Source organism: Sapajus apella, unplaced genomic scaffold (genome assembly GCF_009761245.1).
Source record: "Sapajus apella isolate SASKATOON/1434 unplaced genomic scaffold, GSC_monkey_1.0 scaffold9, whole genome shotgun sequence".
Taxonomy (NCBI): domain Eukaryota; kingdom Metazoa; phylum Chordata; class Mammalia; order Primates; family Cebidae; genus Sapajus; species Sapajus apella.
The window spans coordinates 24,404,379-24,414,657 of record NW_022436949.1 but is presented as its reverse complement, the minus strand read 5'-3'; positions in this window follow the sequence as shown (position 1 = coordinate 24,414,657).

Genomic DNA, 10,279 nt, shown 5'->3' with positions numbered 1-10,279 from the left:
CTGACATTAGCAGACCCAGCTTTGATTCCTAATACCATCTAGTAGTTATTACTGACAATAACCACTATGACTTACAAAAACTTCTTATTTTCAACTGCCATTATGTCTAAAGCAGTCTATGCAAAACAGTTGAGGTAAAACAGGAAGATGAAGTTTACAGCTTGAGGGAAGGAACAGCTGTTGGCTGTCTTGAGAAAGGAATTGAGTACAAAACACAAACTTCTGTTGATTATGCATGCAAGCGTAAAAGATAAATGACTCAGTGAAATGACTCGCTTCATTTTCAAGTAAACTTTGTAGTCGTGGCTCCTCTTCTTCTATGTTAAACATTTAAGTTTACCTTTAATCATAAGCTGAGTCTGGACATCAAAACTTAAATTGTTTCAGCCTGCTACAAGAAGATATTAAACGTTTACTTCCAAAAATAAGTTCCTTAATTGCTGTAGTAAGACATAGATCTGGCAGCAAACCGTTTGAAAATAAATACTGCATGGATCAAATCATCTAATTAGTTTAGACAAGCCATAAATGTGTTTTAATGGGCCCAAACTGTAAAATTGTTGGAGGTACTGCATAATTTCTTGGAGGGATTAACTGCTTTGCTTATTAATTTTGCTATTAATAATAATACTTACTTGTACTCAGATAAGACTTGGAACTGTACACAATATGTAGTCAAGAAACCCTCAATTTTAATTTGAAAATAAAAAGTAGTTGTGATTAAATGCCTTTAAAGTATTTTCATTTTTCTATTTTTGTTAACTGTATTTTTCTTTCATTATTTAAAGCCTTCAAAAAAGAGGAGGAAAAATATGAGAATAGTAAGAAAGGAGGAGGAAAGGCTGATAGAGAAGAAAAAAGGAAGAGAAGCAAAACAGGAAGGAAGTAGATGATTTGACCAGTTGGGGTCATTGACAGGAAGAAATAGTAACTGACTCCAACTATCTTAAGCAAAAAGGCAATTTATTGGAAGCATATAGGTAGTTTGCAAATTAGTGAGGAAAACTTAGGATCTTGACACACAGAACCAAACTTACTGCTCAAAGACTTTTTGTCTACCAAAAAGCCCAGCTCTTTTTGACAATTACTCACAGATTAGCGAGTAAAGCTTAGAATTCAAGGTTTGAAAAAAACAGGAATGAGGGCAGAAACTAATGGATGCCTACTTCCAAGTGGGATAAATCAGTTCTAGTGATTTTCTATTTATCCATCACTGTGTCTGGATACACGTTAAAAGAGAATTTTAGACAAATTAAATTTAACAGAGTTTAATTGAGGAAGGAAAAAAAAATGATTCACAAATCAGGCAGCCTTCAGAATCACAGCAGATTCATAGAGACTCCAGGGATGCCTTATGGTCAGAACAAATTTGTAGACAACAACAACAAAAAAAAGTGACATGCAGAAAAATGGAAGTGAGGTACAGAAACAGCTGGATTGGTTACAGGTTGGCGTTTGCCTTCTTTGAACACAGTTTGAACAGTCAGCAGTGTATGCGTGGTTGAAGTATGGCTGCTGGGATTGGCTGAGACTTAGCTATTGTTGCAGAAGCATATGCCTAAGTTAGGTTTTTAGTCTTGTCTACCTGTTAAGTTAGGTTACGGTTCATCCACAAGGACTCAAATATGGAAGTACAGGGGCTTTCGTGAACCATATTTAGTTTTCTTTAACACAAATATTAAAGACGGGGTAGCAGGAACCTAGTTTGGGTTAATGCTTACCCCTTAACTAAAGGGGATCTAGAGATGCCTTACCCATGGGGAGACTGGAGAAAGGCAAGAAGACAAAACTAGTGAAGACACGAGAGTGAGGAAATGCAAAGAGAGGAAAAACTCTGCGCAAAAACAATCAGTAAATGCTTCAAACACATTCTTTGCACACAGTCAATGCATTAAAGCTTTTGGGTGGAGAGAAGGGTAGGGTTTCAATGAAGATGACTGAAGGGTAAGCACGGCTGATATTTCTAAGGAAACAGATCAGTAAATGATTTTTCTTCAGAATAATTTCTGAATAGTGACCTGAATAAAAGATTCATTTTCTCATTTAAAACTCCATCTTGAAATTGATTTATATATGACTAATTGAGAGTATTGTGTATAGAAAATCAATCTGAATTATAAATTATGTTTCAAAAATGCACTTCTGTTTTGTTCATTTAAACACAGCAATTGAATTAAACGTTAACAAATTTGCAGTTTATAGAACTCTGCCAGGAATAAGTTTATTAATAGGTCATTTAATAACATGCAAATAAATTATATTGAATATATGGAGTTTAATCTAAAATAGTTTAATCCTAAAATAACCTTTTTTAATCTAAAAAGAGTCTATTAGCATTTTTCATTGCATTAGTTATTTATTCATTTTTTTAGATATTATGCAAACGTAAACTCCAACACAACCTAGATAAAATTTTCATGCAGAGTTAGTAGAATCCTCCAAATTAAACAGGTTTTACATTATTTTAACATGTTAAAAATTCTACCAAAAGATGATAAGAACGTAACCAAACTCTCCTAAACTTACATTGAAACCTTTGTTTTAATGTAAGTTTAAAACATTCTAGAAGCAATTATTTGTTTCTTTTCTAAAATTCTGCTTCAAGTATTTGAATCTTAGCAAAGAAAGTGTCAGGAAGACAGGATCAGAATAATAGTAAGAGAAGAATGAAAGGGAAAATTACTTTGAAGGAGCTCAAATAATCAACATCACTCAGGAGTTACAACAGAAGATGTATGGGAATTATGGGCAAGCCAAAGAAATAGAAATTCCAGATCTGTAATCTGAACAAGAAAAGAAAACCGACATCATAAATAAAAAGTAAAGGTATTTTAAACTGTACAATTTGTTTCTTATGACTAGTTAATGAACATGTGTCACCAAGCTTTTTAAAATACAGCCCAAGCACACCAAAGCATCAGTGTAAACTTCCCATCCACTTCTCCTAGTCTTGAACCTAGCAGATGGTGCTAAAATAAACAATGATATAGCAGTGACAGGCCTTTCTTTGTATAGCCTAACTATGTTCATCCTCCAAACGTGGTTAGGTAATTCACTTTCTGATGGGAACCCAAAACCCCTGGATCTCCTTCGTATTCATTCTATCCATGCTCTGAAAATGCTGTTCTTCTCTGACAGGGAAATCTGTTTTCATTCTCATTCCTTATCGCTCCTTTTGAAAACTTTCGGCCTCAAAGGCACTGCAATGAGAAGCCTACACCCAATGCTTTGCTCTAAAGCGGTAACCACACATGAATGCTCCTGCCTTGATGGGCAGCTATTTGGCTACTTGGATGTTAGCTATTTGTTGAGCCTTACATTGCAGGCCTGTTCTATTCATTATGCATCTTGGGTTCAATGCCTAGTGACAATGAACTTTTCAAGGGCCTACAAAAGTGTTTGAGACCTGAAAAATAAATTATGAATACCAAAACATAAAAACAATAGTTGAGGTAATAAATGTTAAAGTAAATATCTACACAAACTATTCAATTTAATAAATCATTCAAGTAAATTGATAGGCATAAAAATTGTATCACGTTTGCAAAAATTTGCACATTAGCTTTTGGAACTTCTCCTTTTCATACCACTTCCTGACAAGGCACAATGATTGGTCAAGAAATATTGGCCAATTATAAATTAAATATGTTGTTTATAGCCAAGTAATTGTAAGATGTTTAAAATGTATTACTAGAAAAATAATTAATTTGGTATGAGTGCACTGAAATGCATTTCCAATGATATGATAAAATGACTTCAAAATACAATGCTTATGAATGAATTCAAGCCTGTTCAATCAGGGCTGAAGGCTTTAGAAGTAAAAGATGAAGAAGACATCTCCTAACCTCCCAAGCTGCTACCAAGTCTAAGAAGAGACCGACAGAGAAATAGCAAAAGGATTTGCAGGTGAGAGAGAAGAGAGAGGATGAGGAAAAATAATAATGGATACTAGGCTTAATACCTGGGTAGTGAAATAATCTGTACAGCAAACTCCCATGACCCAAGTCTACCAATATAAAAAGGCTGCCCAAGTATCCCTGAACTTAAACTAAAAGATAATTAAAAAAAAAAAAGGATTCACAATGCAGAGGTAGGCACAGATCTTGTGGCTGTACATAAGCACTCCCCCCACCTACCACCCCTGAACATCCACACACACACTGGGCAGATGATGGGGACATAAGACATTATCCTTAAAGAACACCTGCCCTAACCTATCAAACCCATTAAAAATATTTTGGAATTTTAATCTAGCTCTGAAAATATTAAATTGATATGAATATGAATCAAGTATTATCATAAAACATACAGGATACAGTAGCAGTTCTTCATGTTTGTTTCATGCCCCCAAATACATGAATGATGACTTCTTGTATTTCATTCTTTCATCATCAGTTCATGTGTATTGACCAATTACTATGTGAAGTAAACCTATTCTGGAAACATCTATTTAACATTATCCTGTGATTTTGAGGATATCCCTGGAAATATTAAAGAATAAAGCTAATAGACCTGCAGATTTCTTTTTTAAATATGATATTCACAAAGCAATATTGCTTTTTAAAGGATCCAAACATAGGTAAAATCAATGGAATTGTTGAAGCTCTAGTTTTTTCTCCCCATTCAGAGAAAGAAGGAAAGCTAGTGACTGACATCACTTTCATAATTCTTTAATTGTAAATAATTTCCAAACATGTGTATTCAATTTTTATTAGCAACATATCACTTAACACTTTTTCCTCCTGCTCTCAATTCCAAGAATGACTGGCCATTAGATCAGAAGGTAAGGTTCACAGTTTATTAGACTTAGAGGAAGGAGGGCAAGAATCTATCTAGTCCCTATGACCAGTAGCCAACTGAGTCTTAAGTGTTCCTAAGAACTAAGCCATACTCACTACTCACAGGCGACCTGGGAGACAGGGAGAGTCCCATTGAAAACAAAATAAGTGAGGGTCAGGCATTGTGGCTCACACCTATAAGCCCAGCACTTTGGGCAGCCACAGCAGAGGACCACTTGGGCCTAGGAGTTCAAGAGCAGTATGGGCAATATAGCAAGACTCTGTCTCTACAAAAACTAAAAAAAAGAAAAGAAGAAAACATTAGCTGGGCACTGTGGTATGTACCTGTAGTCCCAGCTATTCTGGAGGCTTGAGCAAGAGAATTGCTTGAGTTCAGGAGGCCCAGTCTGCACTGAGCTATGATCAAGCACTACACTTCAGCCTGGCAATAGAAGGAGACCCCATCTCAAAGAAAAATAAAGAAAGGAAGTGAGAAAACCAGAGAAGACGAGGAAAAAAGAAATAGGGAAAATAAGAATATTCATTGCTTTATGAATATCATATTTAAAAAAGAATTCTGAAGGTCTATTAGCTTTATTCTTCAATTTTTTCAGGAAAATCCTCCGAATCACAAGAAACCATCAAACAGAGGGGTAGGAGAATAAAAGAGAAGGAGGGAAATGAAAGGACACAAAGAAAGAGATGCAGATGATTTGAACAGTTCCCAGAACTCCGCAGCTCTGGAGTTTTCCATACTCCCCCATCCCCCACCTTTTCCCTCCACTGCTAATGCATTTTGTAACCAAAGGCAAGAGGCAATAAACACTACTTCTCCCCTCCAAATTCTTGCAGATGGTGTGAGAATAAACAAGGTAATAGATATCTAAGTGCACTGAATCCCTGATCTGAGGTAAATCCAAAGCATTTCCCCTGCCCCGCCCGCCCTTCTTTTCCAACTTATTTAAAAGAGGCATAAAACTACTTCTCCTTGGTTTGGGGGAGTGAGTGCTATCTGATATGGTGATTCCTATTTTTGAGCCCGGCAACCATCATGAATAATCTGGTTAGTGTGTTATTTTAGAGCAATTCTTGGCAGTCATAAAGCAAATGCATTAAGTCAGAACAATAGGTGCATTGATCCCCTGAATATATTACTATTAGATTCAGTATTCTAGATGGTGTGGGGCTCAGAAAATGATACCCCAAAACAAATGCCTCAGAAGCAAAAGTCTCTCTCTGACCTCCTGCCCCCTTGTCCCTTGACCCTTATTCTCCCTCAAGGCAAGCCATAAGAACTAGAATCTCTGTCCCCCAAGGTGATGATAGAATCCAGAAAACATTCTCACCAAAATCAGCCATAAGGCCTAGAAGTATTACTCTGACTTCCCCTCCTCCTACCCCCATCACTTTTGTATGTAATAGCTGGCCATAAAGAAATGGAGACCCTCCTTCCAGAGAAGTTCTATTCCATATATGGAAGGTGCACAGAGTCCAAGAGAGACTGAACAGAGAGGCCTTGCTGAATTTCCCCATTCAGTCTATTGGCATTAGATCATACCACTTGCCCAATCATATCTCTACACAACTGTCCACACTTTATTGAACCTCACCATAAAAATGAATAATTTCCCCTGTATCTTTGAGTCTTCAAAGGTTCCATGTCACCTAAAACTACAATCAAATATCAAATTTCAAAAATCAAATTTCTTATGCTATTCTCTTGTTATCCTGTCTTTGTTGTAGCAGTGTCTGCCTTGATTCTTACGAGAGGGAGGGAAGAGATCACTCCCTTTCCACTCCTACAATGAAGAGGAACTAGCAGTATATTTACTTCACTGAGCTTGAAAAAAGTGACTGAAAATGAAATTTCAGCTGGCAACAGAAGGGGAGATTCTATCTGGTTTTCTTTTTCAATGTTCCAGTATCATCTTGAGATTATAACAAGACATGTTTGTCATCATGACTTTGTTAGCCTTCCAAAAGAAGTTCAGGATTAACCAGAAAATATATTATTTAGAATAAGACATTAATAATATATTCTTCAAGGAAACAGTTACAAAATAAGCCAATAAATCTGGTCAAAACTAATTATCAAAACTGGATCACAAGATGCATACCAAATATGCATTTGCATTTGTGCCTGAGCACTGGAGCCCGGAAAGCCTCATCCTATCACTGGCAGATGCATCCCAAGAATTGGCAATGTTGAGTCTTATCATCACAATGCTTCTTTCTGTTAAATGGTTTAAAATGTTTGACAAATGCATTGCAAAGCTATCCAAGGAAATGCTTCCCTTCCAGGGATTAGATTCTTGAAGCATACCATTGACACTGGGCTTTGTCAGTGATTCAGCCTACATTAGCAAAAGAAAGCTTCTTACAGACAGACTAGGCTCTTAAGAACCCTCTAAAGAGAACACTGAGGGCTTTGTTTTTGCTTCTTCACATGTTGTTAATGAAAGTTTAACTGAGGGAAAGAGGGTAGTTCTTTGTCCTCAGAGATTTGGCTTTCTTTTTCTTTCTTTCTTCTACTTCTTCTTTTATATAACGATTATTTCCAATCTTTACCATGTTAAGACTGTAGTCTAATCAGATCACAAAAAGACAAACGACTTGATTTCTAATTAAATGGAAAGAAATCATCTAAGAGAATGGTCTTTCTCTCAAGTGTGTACAGCTACTAAAAAGCCTTTGGCCAAATTACTGCCAGGAAAAAAACAAAAACAAAAACAAAAACTCGAAGCTACAGAAATTGCGAATTTGGCTACAGATGAATCTTTTTCCACATAATAGGACAATGCTACAGAATGAGTTCTTAGACAAAATTTCCTTTTATTTGAGTAATTTTTTACCGTGAGGTAGCTTGACTCTTTCACTTGGTTTCCCATCTACTTTCATGAAGTCTTGTTTCAAATTAAAAACTAACCTTCTCTCTCATTATTTGTTTATACTGTCAGATGTCTTCATTTTCTTATTTTATTCTTTATTTCAGTTTCCAGAAACCATTGACTTCACCAAGAAACTTCAGTAGCTCATCATGATACTCAAAAACTCTTCCTCCTTGAGACGGACAAAGTTGCATCTAAGCCTAAATTTGTTTATGTGCCCTAACACATTTTTCCTCACATTCAAATGTAGAAGCAGAGTAAAACAGCACAGTTTACTCCCTCTGAATCCCATATCTTATTATTGCCCCTTATTTGAATATGAAGGCATATTATGCATCTAATATGATACAAGATGTGAAATAATGAAATAATATTCCCAACCTCCAAATCATGGGGATTTGGGGAGGTTTAGTACAAGACCTCTTATCTGACACAATGACACAATCAGGATTTATATAGTGTCATTAAGTGAAAAGTCATTTAGTGTAGGAAATATATGTGTACATACACACACATTGTATTTTAATGTTATTGAATAATATTATGTTTAAATTTTTGATGCCACAAAAGAAGTAGCACTGGAATATAAATTCTCTCAGCAAGGCAAACTTACTTCAATAGAAGGGTGTGTTGTACAGATGGAGCAATGATGAGAGCACACCTGGACAAGGGAGGAGAAGGGGTTTTTATTCCTGACGTGGGTAGCCCCTACTGCTATGCTGCTCCCCTACTGGCTAGGGTTAGACCTCACAGTCTAAGCTAATTTTGATTGGTTATTTTAAAGAGAGCAGGGGTATGAGCCAGAGTGGCAGGGTGGGTAGTTTGGCGGGAAGGACAGTTATGGGACAGGTGAGAGGAGGTGACCAGGGATGACTCAGGTCAAAGCAGGTGACCAAGGCAGGTGACCAGAGCAGGTGACTGGAGCGAGTGACCAGGATGACTCAGGACAGAGCAGGGAATCAGGGGAACAGGATGTTGTCAGGCTTCCATGTGCAAGCCCAGACCCAGAAAGTCTAAAGTCCTGCCTGCCTCAGCTGATCACCCCCCACACTCCCACCCAACCCTTGCCTGCTCTCCACTATCCTGCTCTCTTTAAAATAGCCAATTGAAACTGAACATCATTCATAGTGTTTTGAGGAAGATTATATGAGATAATTTTTGCAAAATGATTAAGAAATTTGCAGTTATTGTAAATGACGGTGAAGTTATTCAAATCTATTACCCTTACTATTGCTACTTATGTGACCTGCTATTTTTCATGTCTTGGCAATTTTCTCTTTTCACATATCTTCATTAGTATTTCTGAAGACATCTGCTTTGCCTTTCATCTTTTTTCACAGATGCAGATGAGTAATTACTAATTAGATGGTAATAAAGACCATAGCAGTCCCCCTTATCCACAGAGGAACATTCCAAAACCCCAGTGGATGACTGAGACCTTGGATAGTATCAAAGCCTATATAAATATATTATGTTTTTCTTGCTATACATACATACCTATGATAAAGTTTACTTTTATAAATTAGGCACTGTAAGAGATTCACAACAATAACATAATAAAATAGAACAATTATGTCAATATTCAGAATGGCACACAATTTAAAACTTATGAATTTTTTATTTATTTTTAAAATTTCATCTAATATTTTCAGACTGCAGTTGACAGTGGGCAACTAAAACCGCAGAAAGTGAAACTGCAGATAAGGGGGAACTAATGTACAACATGAAGAGTCCTCACTTCTAATGACTTTAGATGACATATTTGATCACCATTGTTCCTTGAAAATATTGGATGTTACTTTCTCTATAGTATAGAGCTATACATTTATTCTCTTAGTTCTGGACTTGTTTTTATGAACTTCTGGACCCACCATAAGTAAACAAGCCTTCTATTCTGTTATGCCTCTCTACAGATAAACGGAGAAGTATTGTCCTGTATTTTATTATTAATAAACAGTTCAATCTCCTTCCCTAAATAAACAAAAAAGTAGGTGAGTTTTTCTCTCAAATATCCTCATGTTTTTGGAATGAGCTTTTCAAACTTTTCATTCTATATTCCCATGACACTCAAACACCACCCGAGTATATACAAAATAAAATGTCCGCTTTAAAAGTATGCTAGCAGCCAGGCATGGTGGCGCACACCTGTAATCCCAGCACTTTGGGAGACCGAGGCAGGCAGATCATTTGCAGTCAGGAGATCGAAACCAGCCTGGCCAATATGGTGAAACCCCGTCTCTACTAAAAATACAACAGCGAAGCATAGTGGCGGGTACCTGTAATCCCAGCTACTCCGAAGGTTGAGGCAGGAGAATAGCTTGAGACCGGGAAGCAGAGGTTGCAGTGAGCAGAGATCACACCATTGCAACCCAGCCTGGATGACAGAGTGAGAGAAAGAAGAAAGACGAAAGAAAGAAAGAAAGAAAGAGAGAAAGAGAGAAAGAGAGAAAGAGAGAAAGAAAGAGAGAAAGAAAGAGAGAAAGAAAGAGAGAAAGAAAGAGAGAAAGAAAGAAAGAAAGAAGGAAGGAAGGAAGGAAGGAAGGAAGGAAGGAAGGAAGGAAGGAAGGAAAGAAAGAAAGAAAGAAAGAAAGAAAGAAAGAAAGAAAGAAAGAA